The following is a 12,557-nucleotide window of genomic DNA, read 5'->3' as shown; positions in this document are numbered from 1 at the left end:
ACTGGTAATTGTTGGAGTGAGTTCTTATGTGTCCGCTGAAGAGAAGAGGATAGTTGTGAGGAGTGGTTGAAGGGCACAGTGGACAGGGGCACCTTAGTGGCCTGCACTGGTTGGATGGGAGGGGAATGGCAGAGTGGGTGAGGAAACCTAGACAAATCAGCTGGAGGTAAGGATTGAGGAAACTTGAAGAGGGTGGGGTGCTACAAGAGGGCAAGGGGTCAGGGTGGAAAGGGCTGGGATAGCTTCTGAAAAGTGGGAAGGGAAGGGATAGACCACCAAAACCCAGAATGGCCCTGGGTAGCGGGAAGAGCCTGTATCAAATGTCTGGGGGATCCTGAGTGCATCTGAAGCACTGAGATGGAGGAGGCATCCAAGGTAGGAAGAGGCACAGGCAAGATCTGGGCAGCCCAGGAATCAGAAGGACTATTGGGAAGGGCAGGAATGACATGCAGGGGTCTCAGAACAGCTGGATGGATAGAGAGACATCTAACAAGGGGAGAGCAGTAGGTGGGAGTGACAAGTAGTGAAGCTAGAGGATGCTAAGGCTCTGGTGCCTTTTTACACAACTATAATTATCAGATGGTTCCACTGGAGTGTGGTAGGGGCCACATAGCTGTCTTTCTGCTGCATGCAAGGCCTTGTCACGGACAGTAGAGGTGTGGCTGGTTTTGGAACCACTGAACACCATGATCACTACAAGAAGTCTCATGCCCTACTTAAAGAGATGCTACCCCATTCCTCCATTTGGCAGGGAGGACATGAGAAAAGAGTGGAGATGGTGGATGGGAGAAGACGAGAGGGGCAAGGCAGAAATGGGAGCCACAGGTGACAGAACAAAGTAACCCCAGGCTTCATCCTTGGACACCTGCAAAGGCTAATACTTAAAGCACCCTCCCGATGCCAACTCTCCTTCTCTTTCACACACCCACCATGGAGAGAGAGATGCTAGCTCACCAGAGTGGGAGTCATGCCCTGCTTACATTTGAAGTTCACTTGTTGATATAAACCCCATTTCCAACACCACCCACAGCTTCTCCAAATAGCAGCCAATCCTTCTGAAATGTTGAAGGTGGCATCTCCACCCAGGGTGTGTGCTGAGAAGTACAACAAAAAACAGATGCAGAGTTTGAATATTACTGTGCTTTGATAACAGGGTTGTCATTTTTCCACTGTCATTTCTGGACCCTATTCCCCATCAGTAGGTTGGACTGGAGACCTCACATTGCCCTGCCAAGGACAAGGACATTTGGGGACTGGGGGAGAGTGCTAGTTGGGCTGGAAGGTGGGGGGGGGGGTGTTAAAATGTTATATAGGATTAATTTTAAGTGTGGTAATGTTAAACTATAGGTCTGGGTACCAGGACTCCTAGGTTCTGCTCCTGGCTCAGGACAGGAAATGGGGTTTAGAGGGTCACAGCTGGAACTAGCACTCCTGTATTCCACTCCCAGCTAATACCTGGTTTGGGATACTCATGCAGCCTTAGCTTTTCCACACTGGTCAAACAGGGATTGCTCCTCTTACCACTTGTAGTAGCACCCCAGGATCTCATTGTGTTGGTTGCTGCTCACATGTATGACAAGAGATGGCTTCTACTTTGAATTTATTGAAGCTTAAGCAGGCAAGACAGACAAAGGTTTGGAGAGGAAGCAGTGGTGAAGTGAATCACCCAGGGTCACAGACTAGGTGAGGGGCACAGGGATAGCACTCAGCCAAACCCAGCGTAGTGTCTTTCCCAATGAGCTAGGCTGCAGCACAGGGCTGCTGCAAAGCTTCATCCACTAATATCTGGAACAACCTCTGCAGGCTCTGGGCAAGCAGTGTCGGGAAGGTGGAACTGCCAGGGAAGGGGTATTTCTGCCAGCCTTTGGCAGTTTGAATTCGTTCTGGCGGAATCAAGTGATGGGCTGTGACCAGTGAGAGGGTTTCACTTCCCACTCCCAGACAAAAATATCTCGAGTGACAGCCCTTATTAAAATCTGGAGTGATATTTTTAACCAGCACCGGGTGAAAAAGTACAGAGGCTTCCTTTGAAAGTGCAGCCACTGTGACCGTGCGCTGGGAAGGGCCAAGAGCTGTTTTGTTAGGGGGGCTACCTCCCTCCCTACCACGACTGCTGCCTGAGCCTACACGCCACCATGCACCCTAGGGATTTGCTGGGAAACGAGTCTAGTCAGGCATCAACCCAGCTCCCCATGTCCCATCAGCCCTCACATCCTCCTTTCACCCCTGTGGCCAACCCTTCTCCATTTGCTCAGCACCATGGCCAACCCCACTTTCCCAGGGTGCTGGGGTGCTGCCACTTTCCTGTGTGCACCATCAGGTGGAGTGTCTCTCGCTGTCCCAGACCCACGCTGGCAGGAGATGATCCCACACCCTGTGGTTCAGGTTCTGACCACACTGACACCAGCTACAACCGCCCAGCTGCCAATGACAACCGCCCCCAGCTACTGCACCATGGCCAGAGCTTAGTCTTAGTGGGCTCCCTCTGCAGTACAGGCCTTGCCTCTGCCTTGGGTGTAGCCAGCCACTCCTATTGACGTGGGTGGGTGCCTAAGCACTTCCCAGGTATGCTCAGTGCTGTGCAGGATAAGGCCTTGATGTCCTACCCTCTGAAAATGCTAAGGCCCTGAGCAGTGGGATGTGTGGGTGCTCAGGCCCCACCATCAGCCGGGTCGTAAGTGTGGAAAGGGTTAACAAAGGTAGACAGGGCCAAAAAACTGAGCAGGAACAAGCTCCAATGGGATGCAGCTGCCATTTTGTTCAACATTAGGGCCCCAAACAGTGGGGCCTTCACAGTTAAAAGCTGAGAGGCAAGGGAGCTCCTCACGTGTGTCCTTCATACTGATCCCTGAGGCTAGGAAAGGCTTAATATGGAACCAGAGACCCTCATCAGGGGCTGCCCAGGTTGCTACCACCTGAGGGTGGTGTGTGGGGCACTTGGCCAAAGGCTGGTCTGGAGATACAGATGGCAGCTGCCAGCTGCAGCTGGGAACAGGTTCTGGCTCACCATGTGGGGAAGCAGGGAATGTAAAATTGCCTTGGAGAATGACCAGGCCCTGCTGCAATTCACTAAGAGGAGCCCTGGGAGCCCAGGGGTCCTGCCCAGATTTCCCCTGTGTAATTAACTCCCATTTGGGCAAAAAATCTGCATTTGAGATTTCACCTTGTGTCCTGCGATGCTGCTTTGCAAGGCTAAACAGCTGACTATCCCCCCCAGCATGGGTGACTCATGCAGACTGGAGTCATGCTAGAGTGGACTTAACCTGTGATATTCCCTCCTCTCCATGGGGCTTTCCAGGGGAGCACAGTGGCTGAGGGTTTGGGCTACCTCTGCGGCACTTGCTCAAATTCATCCCAACCCTGTTTCCCACTAGCATACTAATGCCAGTGCAGGGCCTATGTGTGTCATTCCCCAGGAAGCCTCACATGTCTCCAGGGCCCTGACTGCCACTGGCAAAGTAGCATAGAGGAGCTGGTTTGCCCCATCCAGCCCGGTCCCAAATGCCCCTTGCCCAGTCTGGGGCATGTTGACCCGGAGCAGGGTGCAGCCCCCAGCTACAGCAGCAGCAGGACAGAGTTCTTCACTGGCTGCCTGTACCACAGGCGCCCTTTTGCAGTTCTAGCCATCGTGTGGGCGCCCGGCATGACTGAACTTTGAAGATGATATAAGAGAGAGAAACCACAGAAAGGCCCTGGATGATTAAACCCTGTGTGCCGTTTCTCAGAAGCAATTCTCGGTGACCGCCATACAGTTCCCGTTGTGTCTGAGCCGTCTCTGAGGTTGGCTCTGAAATGAATGTGGAGCTATCTGGGAGCCAGGGCAGGAAAACCCACAGAGGACCCATCTCCTCTGCCAGAGGCTCAGAAATGACAAAAAGCTGTCTGACCGCTGGGCAGGTTTCATCCCAACCTGGGAATTCATCATGAAATGGAGGTTGTACATGTGTGTACATGTATGTGTAGATTCACATATGTGTGGGTATGCATGGATTCATGTGTGTTCATGCATCTGTGCACTCCCTAAATGGGGGCAGGTGGACTTCTGTGTGTGTATGCCTGCATATAGACATGGACGTGCACACAGGATGGGGATGACAAGCATGGAACTAATACACTCTTGTACTGTCACATAGATGCTCAGACTCTGGGGCCAAAAGGGACTGCTGTGACACCCTGGTTGCACTCCCTGGGGTCACGGGCCAGACAGTGTTTCCCAGAAACAGGAATAAAGCACAATCTCTTCTTAAAGATGCCTGGGTGGGGGGAGGTGAGACTTCCATCTCCCTGACTAAGATGGGTGGCAACACCTTTGTTGTTCACCCACTGAGGTTCAAATCCATGAATCTTCCTGTCCCCGGCCTCATGGCAACACAGAACTGGAAGGAACTGTTTGGGTCACTGAGATTACAGCCAGCTGCAGAGCAGACCTATTGCCTGCTGTCCTTATGGGAGGATGTGCTTCCTACAGGCCTGGCAAGCAGTTCTGTCACCTTAGAGGAATCCCTGTGCTTCAGGTTCCCTATCTGCAAAGTGGGGATAAGAGTACTGACCCATCAGTAGAGCTGCTTTGAGATCTATTGATGAAAAGCACTAGATAAAAGCTAGTAATTCACACTGCAGTTCCTGGCTCAGGCTCCCACTGTGCAGAGAGGCCCCACATCCTCCAAGGTATTTAAGCATCTGACTTCAACTGAGAGTTGGGGCCTTGGAACTTTGGGCTGCAGGGCTGGGGGAAGAACAAGAGGCAAGAGCAGCTTCTCTTCCGCTGGCCACCTCTCCATCGCAAGACCATTGAACACAGTGCTGTTGCACTTGCTGTCCCATGTTTGAACCAATCAGATCTCCCAGCAAATGGAAGATGCATCTGTGGGTTTGTTCTTTTGTCTTTTTTTTTTTTTTTTTAAAGTAAAAGTTAATCAGAAAGAAGCAGTCAGGGGCTGACAGCTTCCATTGCCACAGCAACAGCAGCAGCAGCACCTGCAGGACTCGGGGCTCAGATCGGTAACATCAAAGAGATGAGAAGCTACAGACGCAGCCTCCCCCCAGCCTGTGGTTTTAGAGAATTTGAGTAACTCTCTCCGCTCTGAGGGGCAAGGGAGAGGACACGGGGGGGTGGGTGGAGGGGGGTTGGCGGGAAGATTGTTTAAGCTGGGGGAAGAGACATGCAACGGGAACAACTGCTGTTATAGTGCTGCCAACCCCAAGTGTTTGATAGTTCATGAAGCAAGTCCCCCCCACATCCCTCCCTCCCCCTGATACAGCTGAAATGTTGTAAAGCGCTTGACTAAAGCTCAATGAACATTGGGGCATTCTTTCTTTGCCATCTGGGTTTCAAGCGCTGCGGTTGCGACCTTAGCTTTCCCCTGCAGACACAAGGGCAAGGAACTTCTCTTTTTGACAAAGATAATCATAATCCCATGACCCCTGGAGCTGCCTCTCTAAGCAAAGCACCAGACCCCATGTTGAATCATGAAAATAGGGTCATGCTGTTGGTGATGATGTTGCCCAGGGGCAGCCATGAGATTCCAGAGTCCCAAGCACAGTGGGCTGTGAGAGTGCAGGGGACAAAAGTATCACATGGCTTCATTGGAATAGCACTGAGAGGGCCAAAGCTGGGTCTCTCTCTCTCTGTAGGGGAACAGGGTGCTTTCCCAGCCTTTCTTTGCTTAGGTAGCTCCAGCCCTGAGTTATTGAAGCATGTACGGTTGGGGGAGAAGTGGTCCATGCCGTAGCCAGTAGGAGGGGAACAGGGGTTCTGTATGGGTGAAGAATTCTCACCATCTCTGGCCCTGTTAGTGGAGGAGGGATTCTGGCAGGGACATTGCTTCTCCAGTAGAGCTGTATCTGCTCCCACAAGAGAAGAACTCAGGCTATACCAGGGCAGGGAGCCGCCTTCCATAGAGGAGTGGTGCAGTCTTTGGAAATGAGGGCAGTGAAAGGGAAGCACAGTCCCACAGTCAAACGAGGCTTTTTACATATCACGCATCACTGCCTGTAACAAAGGCTCTGCATCGCCTGCAATGAGCTAAGCTGGAGAAAGAAGGCCAGGATTCAGGAGGCCTTTAGTGTAGTGTGAAATCTGAATGCTTGTGGATGCAGACTGAGATCAGGCTGCCTCCACGTGTGCTCCAGAGCTTTAGTATATGCTTCTGGACACTTGGTATGAGCAAAGATCTCTCCCTTACAACTCAACCTGCCACAACTCATACCACTAAGGGTAAACTCTGCAGGCTTAATTTGGCCCTTAGGTTATGTGTGTGCAACCACACTGGCTCCAGGCTACATCCTCAATGCGGGTATCTGCCCTGGGGGACAACTGTCAGCATTTGCCACTGACAAATGTATAGTCCCTTTGCCTTCAGTCATCCCAGGCACAGGGCTGACTAAAACAGCAATTCTCAACCAGGGTGCCATGGCACGCTGCACTGCCTAGAGACCCTTTAAGGGTGCCACAGGGTGCTGCACAATGTGTGGTGTGCAAACACAAGTCACAAGATAAACCCATAGAACTTCATAGTATTAAAACCATTCTGCCCTGTTGTAGGCTTTCATAGTTCTTGGCAACAGAAGAACTGCTCTAGTATTTTTCTGTTACCAAAAAACAAGTGAAAACTAAGAACTGGCATTTTCCAAGGGGTGCCATTAGCCTAATGAGTGGTGCCTCAAGTCTAGCAAGGTTGAGAATCACTAGATTAGAACTAGCAAATACCTGTGCAAAGGCACTGAGAAAACTCCATCTGGTGCTTTCTTCTTTGCAGTGCCAGGAGAAGCAAAAACAGGAAGAGGTAGTATTTTTCACCTCTCTAGGGTCTTCCCTCCACAGACCTCAACTTGATTTCCAAGCCCTCCAGAGTCCAGCCCTGGTGTCACTGAGATCCATGGGAGCTCCCTAATTCACATCAGTCCACAGATACAGCAAACTGCCATTTGGAGGGGAGCAGATTTTCTGAGCCAGAAGGGACTATTTTTATACAGACCCCTTGGCCTGTTTTCCATGGGGTCAGTGCTGAAACTATACCTGCCCTTACCTGTCCCCCACACAAGAGGCAAAAGAGCTATGGGTGAAATCCTGTATCTGCCAACATCATCGGCAAAATTCCTGTTAGTTTCCATGGGACTGGAATTTCATTCCATGGTCTTTTTTGCACAGCAGGAGACAGTACATGCTCAGTAGATGAGTTATAGCAGAAAAGGAGCTGGGGTTTCTGCCTTCCTCTGAAGCATTGAGTAATAGCCACTGCTGGAAGTCAAATATCAGTCTGGGCTGGCCTGATTAGGAATGGCAAAACCTGTGTTCCTCCTTAAGAAAAAAACATTTCTGTCTTAATGCAGTGACCAAAAGAGTAACTATACGCATTTGTGAGTACTGGATGTTATCCACGGATATTTCCCCCCATCACAGTCCTGAACGCTGTCTGGCCACTGTCTTTCCAGCTTTTGAAACATGTGAAAATTGCTCCTCAGCCAGCTAGGCAGGTTGCTGCTGAATGACACAAGTCATTCAACAGGCAGGTTCCAAAGAGGACGGAGCTAGACTACTCTCAGTGGTGGCAGATGACAGAACAAAGAGCAATGGTCTCAAGTCGCTGCAAGGGAAATTTAGGCTAGATATTATGAAAAACTTTCTCATTTGGAGGGTAGTAAAGCACTGGAACAGGTTACCCAGAGGTTGTGGAATCTCCATCTTTGGAGGTTTTTAAGACCCGGCTAGACAAAGCCTCTGCTGGGATGATTCAGTTGGAGATGGTCCTGATTTGAGCAGGGGGTTGGACGAGGTGACCTCCTGAGGTCCCTTCCAACCCTAATTTTCTATGATTGTATGACACAAAGGTCCCTATCAGTGTCCCTTCCTAGGCAAGCTGGCCCATTCCCAAAGGGTACTCATTGACCTTCCATCTACAATAAGGTTTTATGGCTCACACGTCACCCATTCATCTTAGAAACCAAAGTAAACAGCGAAATCCAGACTGATCAAGTCTCCAAGGGAAACATGGGGCCATAACAATACTGACATGGTATGATGGATAAGGAATTTGTCTGGGGAGATCAGGTGATCCCATCCCTGGTGTCTATCTTCTTTCCACTGACAACTGACATCTGGTGTTTCTGAGGAAGGAAAAAAGTGCTGTTAGGCACCCTGCCAACTACTACTATTGCACATGTCACTTGTCTAAATGTTGAGTGCCTGAAGAAGAACAGGAAACTGCCTCACAATCTTGCACAGTGGTGCAAACATACCCCCCATCTTCTCCTTACATGTTGGCTGGGGGGATGGGGGCTGTTTGTCCCTCTCCATACTGTTGAGGTGCAGATCACCCAAAAACAGGGGCTTTGGGGTCAAGCTGGGTGATGTGTGAGAGCACCCCCTCCTCATTATCCACCAGGAATGGGGCAGAGCAGTGGCAAGAGCCAGCCCTTGCAGCTGGAGAACATCTGTCTGTTCTGTCTCAGGAATGATGCCTCTGGCTTTTTCTGGCTTCTGGATAGGGAGTGTGGCTTTCCACCAGCCCTGAGCAGGGACAAAGCATGAAAACTACCTTCAAGCCCTAAATGGCATGCATTTGTGCATGTTTTAAAATAGTTAGATCCTCAGATGTTGAATATCAGCACAATTCCATTCACTTTAGTGTGGCTGTTCCAGCTTATGCTAGCTGTGGATCTGGCTTATGGTATCTTAAATCTTGAAGACAGTGATGAAAAAATGTAGAGCAGCCTTTGCATCTCCCAAACACTGTATTGGTTTGGCTCATATGTGAGCTGGCATACGGATGTTAGCTTAGTGTCTTAAGTGGAAAGCAGAGGCTTCTAAAAACAACTGTCTGCAGGGACTTTCCTTTCATTGGCAAGTCTGCCTGTTACAATTGGTAGTTACTATTCTGCACTCTCGCTCCCCAGAGAATTTCACTACCAGCACAGGTGCAAGGGTTTGTTGCTATGCAAATAGCAGAACAAATATAACCATGTTCTGATGGAATGTCTCAATAAGCTAGCCTCATGGTGGCACACAGCCCAGGAAAAGAATAAAAAAGAGAAAGATAGCCATTCCCTTAAGGGCTGTGGTGTCATTTCTTGTGAAGGTAGATTTTCTACCTGGGAGTACATTTAATCTGACATGGATCCATTCTCCCCAGTGTGATAAGGTACCTTTTTTAAGCCACACAAGGCTCAGAGACCATGGGAGTACTCTCGTGGTAAACAGTGCTTGGTGTAAGGGCTACAGAACTGCCCTGTGCTGTTTGTGGCTGGGCCCACCCATTTTCTTTTAAACCTGCCCTGTGCTGTTTGTGGCTGGGCCCACCCCTTTTCTTTTAAAACAAAAGCCAGGAAAAAAAGCTTACTGTCACACACAGTCGTGGGCAATCAGGTCTGGGGCCACTTGGGGATCTAAAAGTGCTGACCAGGGTCAGGAGGAACAAGCAGAATCTAGAGACAAGCCACTGCAAGCAGCCAAAAGATCAGTCTGAGAGCAGGGTCTAGAAACAAGCTGAGGAAACCAGGATATCAAGCAGAGAGCAGAGTCAGAAAGCAGGGGTTAACACTTCCTGTTACTGCGCAGGGGTTTATATAGAAGTGGAGAGCTAGCTGACCGTGACTGCCCACTCTGATGACAGGGAGTGGGTGGAGGATAAGGCCCTGCTGGAGGCTTCAGTCCAGCTTTGCATTCTCAGGGAAGTCAGCCGTGGAGTGGCAGGCCTAGATGAGTGGCTGTTAAGCATGCTGAAGCCTCAGGCTCAAGGTCACTCCATCAAGTGCTGAGCTTCTAGGGAAAATCTGGGTTTTTTTAAGTGATGTAAAAGTGATGCCTGGCTATGAGGGTCCAGAAATTATGCGAGAGGTGAGAATTTCCGAGGGTGATATCTTTTACTGGACCAACTATGTAGTTGGGATAAAGTTAGACAAGCTAAGTGAGTGAGAGTTAGGTCTTCTAAACACTGGGTTCAACCAGCTGTGTGGTGCAGTTGAGCCTCTGGCTTTATATACGGATTGGAATGGTTTTTATTTGTGTCCTAAATAGTGAACAATAATATTTTGTGCATCTATATCATCTTTCATCTAAGGATCCCAGCCCATTTCTGGACTGTCCCGAGTCCAATGCTGTTGGCACTGAAGGCAATGGAAGTTTCACACCAAACATTAGAGGAAGCAAGGATAGCCTAGCGCTGAGCCTAGGTATTTGCCCTCCACAGTGAGGGAAGCATTACTATCCACATCTACCTGAATGATATGGGAAGGCGTGGCCCAAGGCCACGGGATAGCTTTTTGTGGGGATGAATTGCCTCTAGTCTAAAACTGGTTCAAACCAAGCTACCTTACCCAACTATTAGTAACTGAAACATGGTTCAGATGAAGGCCCAATGCATACAGTATTACAAGACTCCTATTGACTATAACGGGGTCCTTATCAGGTCTTAAGAAAATGGTGTCCAGTGACTTGAAGGGTGTTTTTGACATCTGAGGGCCCTGGAAAGTGCTGATGCTAACTACATGTGGAGGCGTTGATGATAATTTAGAAAGGGTGTATTACGGACAAGCTTTCAAGAGGCACAATATGAGTCAAACAGTTGGGGATAGGTTGGGAGTTGTTCATCTCTGATGCTCCAGTTCAAATCCAGCCCAGCTCATTAAAGACCTAGTTACAGTAGCATAATTTGGGGTGGGCAAACAGGGCCCAACTACTGCCACTGTTCCAGCTGCTGCTACAACACAGGGCACAAAAACAGCTGGTTACACCTCTGCCTAGTTACCAGCTGTGCTGCAGCCAATGAGGCATGAGAACTGGGAACTCCGAGTTCCCAGTGAACAGGTACATCACTAACTGTCTTCCTCCTGGACAGTTTCCACAAATAAACCAGAGACAAAATACCCCACCATCCCTAGCATGGTTCTTTTCTGCAGTGCGGGTTAGAAAGAGGTTTGGATTCTCTCTCCTCAACCCTGTACCCCTCAAACCCTCCAAATCTTCTCTGTAGCTAACGAGAAGATTTCAGCCCCCAACTCTGTTAATCTGGCATCACTCAGCCCCTTTAAAATGCCACTCATAAAAGAGCAGACTGCAGAGGACAGCATAGTTTCATTCTTAAGATCCTTTCAAGGGTGCCTTAAGAGTCTTTCAAGGGTGTTCTGGTGTGCTGTATGTTAGCACTGTGAGGTGTGCAAACACATTTCACAAGATAAACCCAGAAACTTCAAATGGGAATCCATAGTGTCAAAATCATTCCGCCCTGCTGTGGGCTTTCTGAGTTCCTGCAACAGAAGAACTGATCTATTATTTTTCTATGGTCAAAAAATGAGTGAAAACTAAGAACTGGCATTTCCCAGTTAAGAACCACTGCTGTTAAGTCAATATGAACAGCCCTGGGTGCTGCAAAAACAGCAGGTGCCATAGCAGTGGCTGCACATGCTTTTGCCACCAGCAGCACAGCACCCAGGGCACAGATCTACCCTTCTATGCCCCCGTCACTGGCAAGCATAAAGGTTTAAAGTTCCTAGGGGTTCAGGTGAGCAACCCATGTTCAGGCCTCCCCCTCATGTACCCACACATGATGCTGCTGCTGTGTAGAGAGCCCCATAGAAAGCCAAGAATGCATTTATGCATCTGATCAGTTATGCTACTCAGCCTAAGGCCAGAGATTTGGAACCAAAAAGAGATGGTAACAGGAAGTCAGCCCCACAGCCTTCCCCCCCCACACTCCCAGGAAATTAAAGGAGAGTAATTCCCACCAAGATAGCCAATGATATATTTGGAAAATACAACTGCTATGGACTGCTGCAAAGTGCTGCCCTGGGAGTGAAAAACGCAGGCATATGAAACCATCCAAGTAGTGCAGTTTAATACTTTTGTAGGATTTTCATGCATTATAAAGCATGTTTCAACATTACAGGGGAAACAAGTTCTTTTGTGTTCTATCGCAATTACTGCATTTTGGAAGATAAGGATCTCTCTGTCACAACATTAACTGAACATCCTGATAAGCCTTATGTTTAGAGCAATTTTAGTTATGAGTACATGAAGGATTATTGACTTCCAGTATCCAAAGAATAATTTTTATTTAAAAAAAAGCCACAATAAAGGTACATTCAGTTATGGTACATTTGCTTTTTAACATTTTGTTCATCATTCTAGATTACTTAGCACTACTATGATTGAAAACAAGCCCCTGAAAACCATTTAAACAATGGTTTAAGGATTTGCTTAAAAGTTTCACAGCTCAGGGGGAGAAATCATTTTTAGCTGCGTATGTTTTACTAGGGGGTAGGAAGGAAGTAGGTAAATAAGAGGAGAGAAAAAATGCACTGACTTTCTTTTCCCTCATTTTCTCTTTGTCTTTTTAAAAATCTTGTCCAGTTTATTGTGATGAAAGGTGTCAGAAGAGTATGAAATAAGTGTGAACAAATATGCAGTTGCTAAAACAGGTGCTAAAACAAGTCTGCTGGCTACCAAAGTATTAGCCTGAAACTCCCTCCTCCACAACTCGTTAACTGAGGCTCCCCTTTAGCTGATGTGTTCCAATGAGCTTTGTGCTGTTACCATAATGATACAGAGCCCTATGGAAAAC

Source organism: Alligator sinensis, unplaced genomic scaffold (assembly GCF_000455745.1).
Source record: "Alligator sinensis unplaced genomic scaffold, ASM45574v1 scaffold886_1, whole genome shotgun sequence".
Lineage (NCBI taxonomy): Eukaryota > Metazoa > Chordata > Crocodylia > Alligatoridae > Alligator > Alligator sinensis.
The sequence above is the reverse complement of the archived record's forward strand: the minus strand, read 5'-3'. Positions refer to the sequence as shown.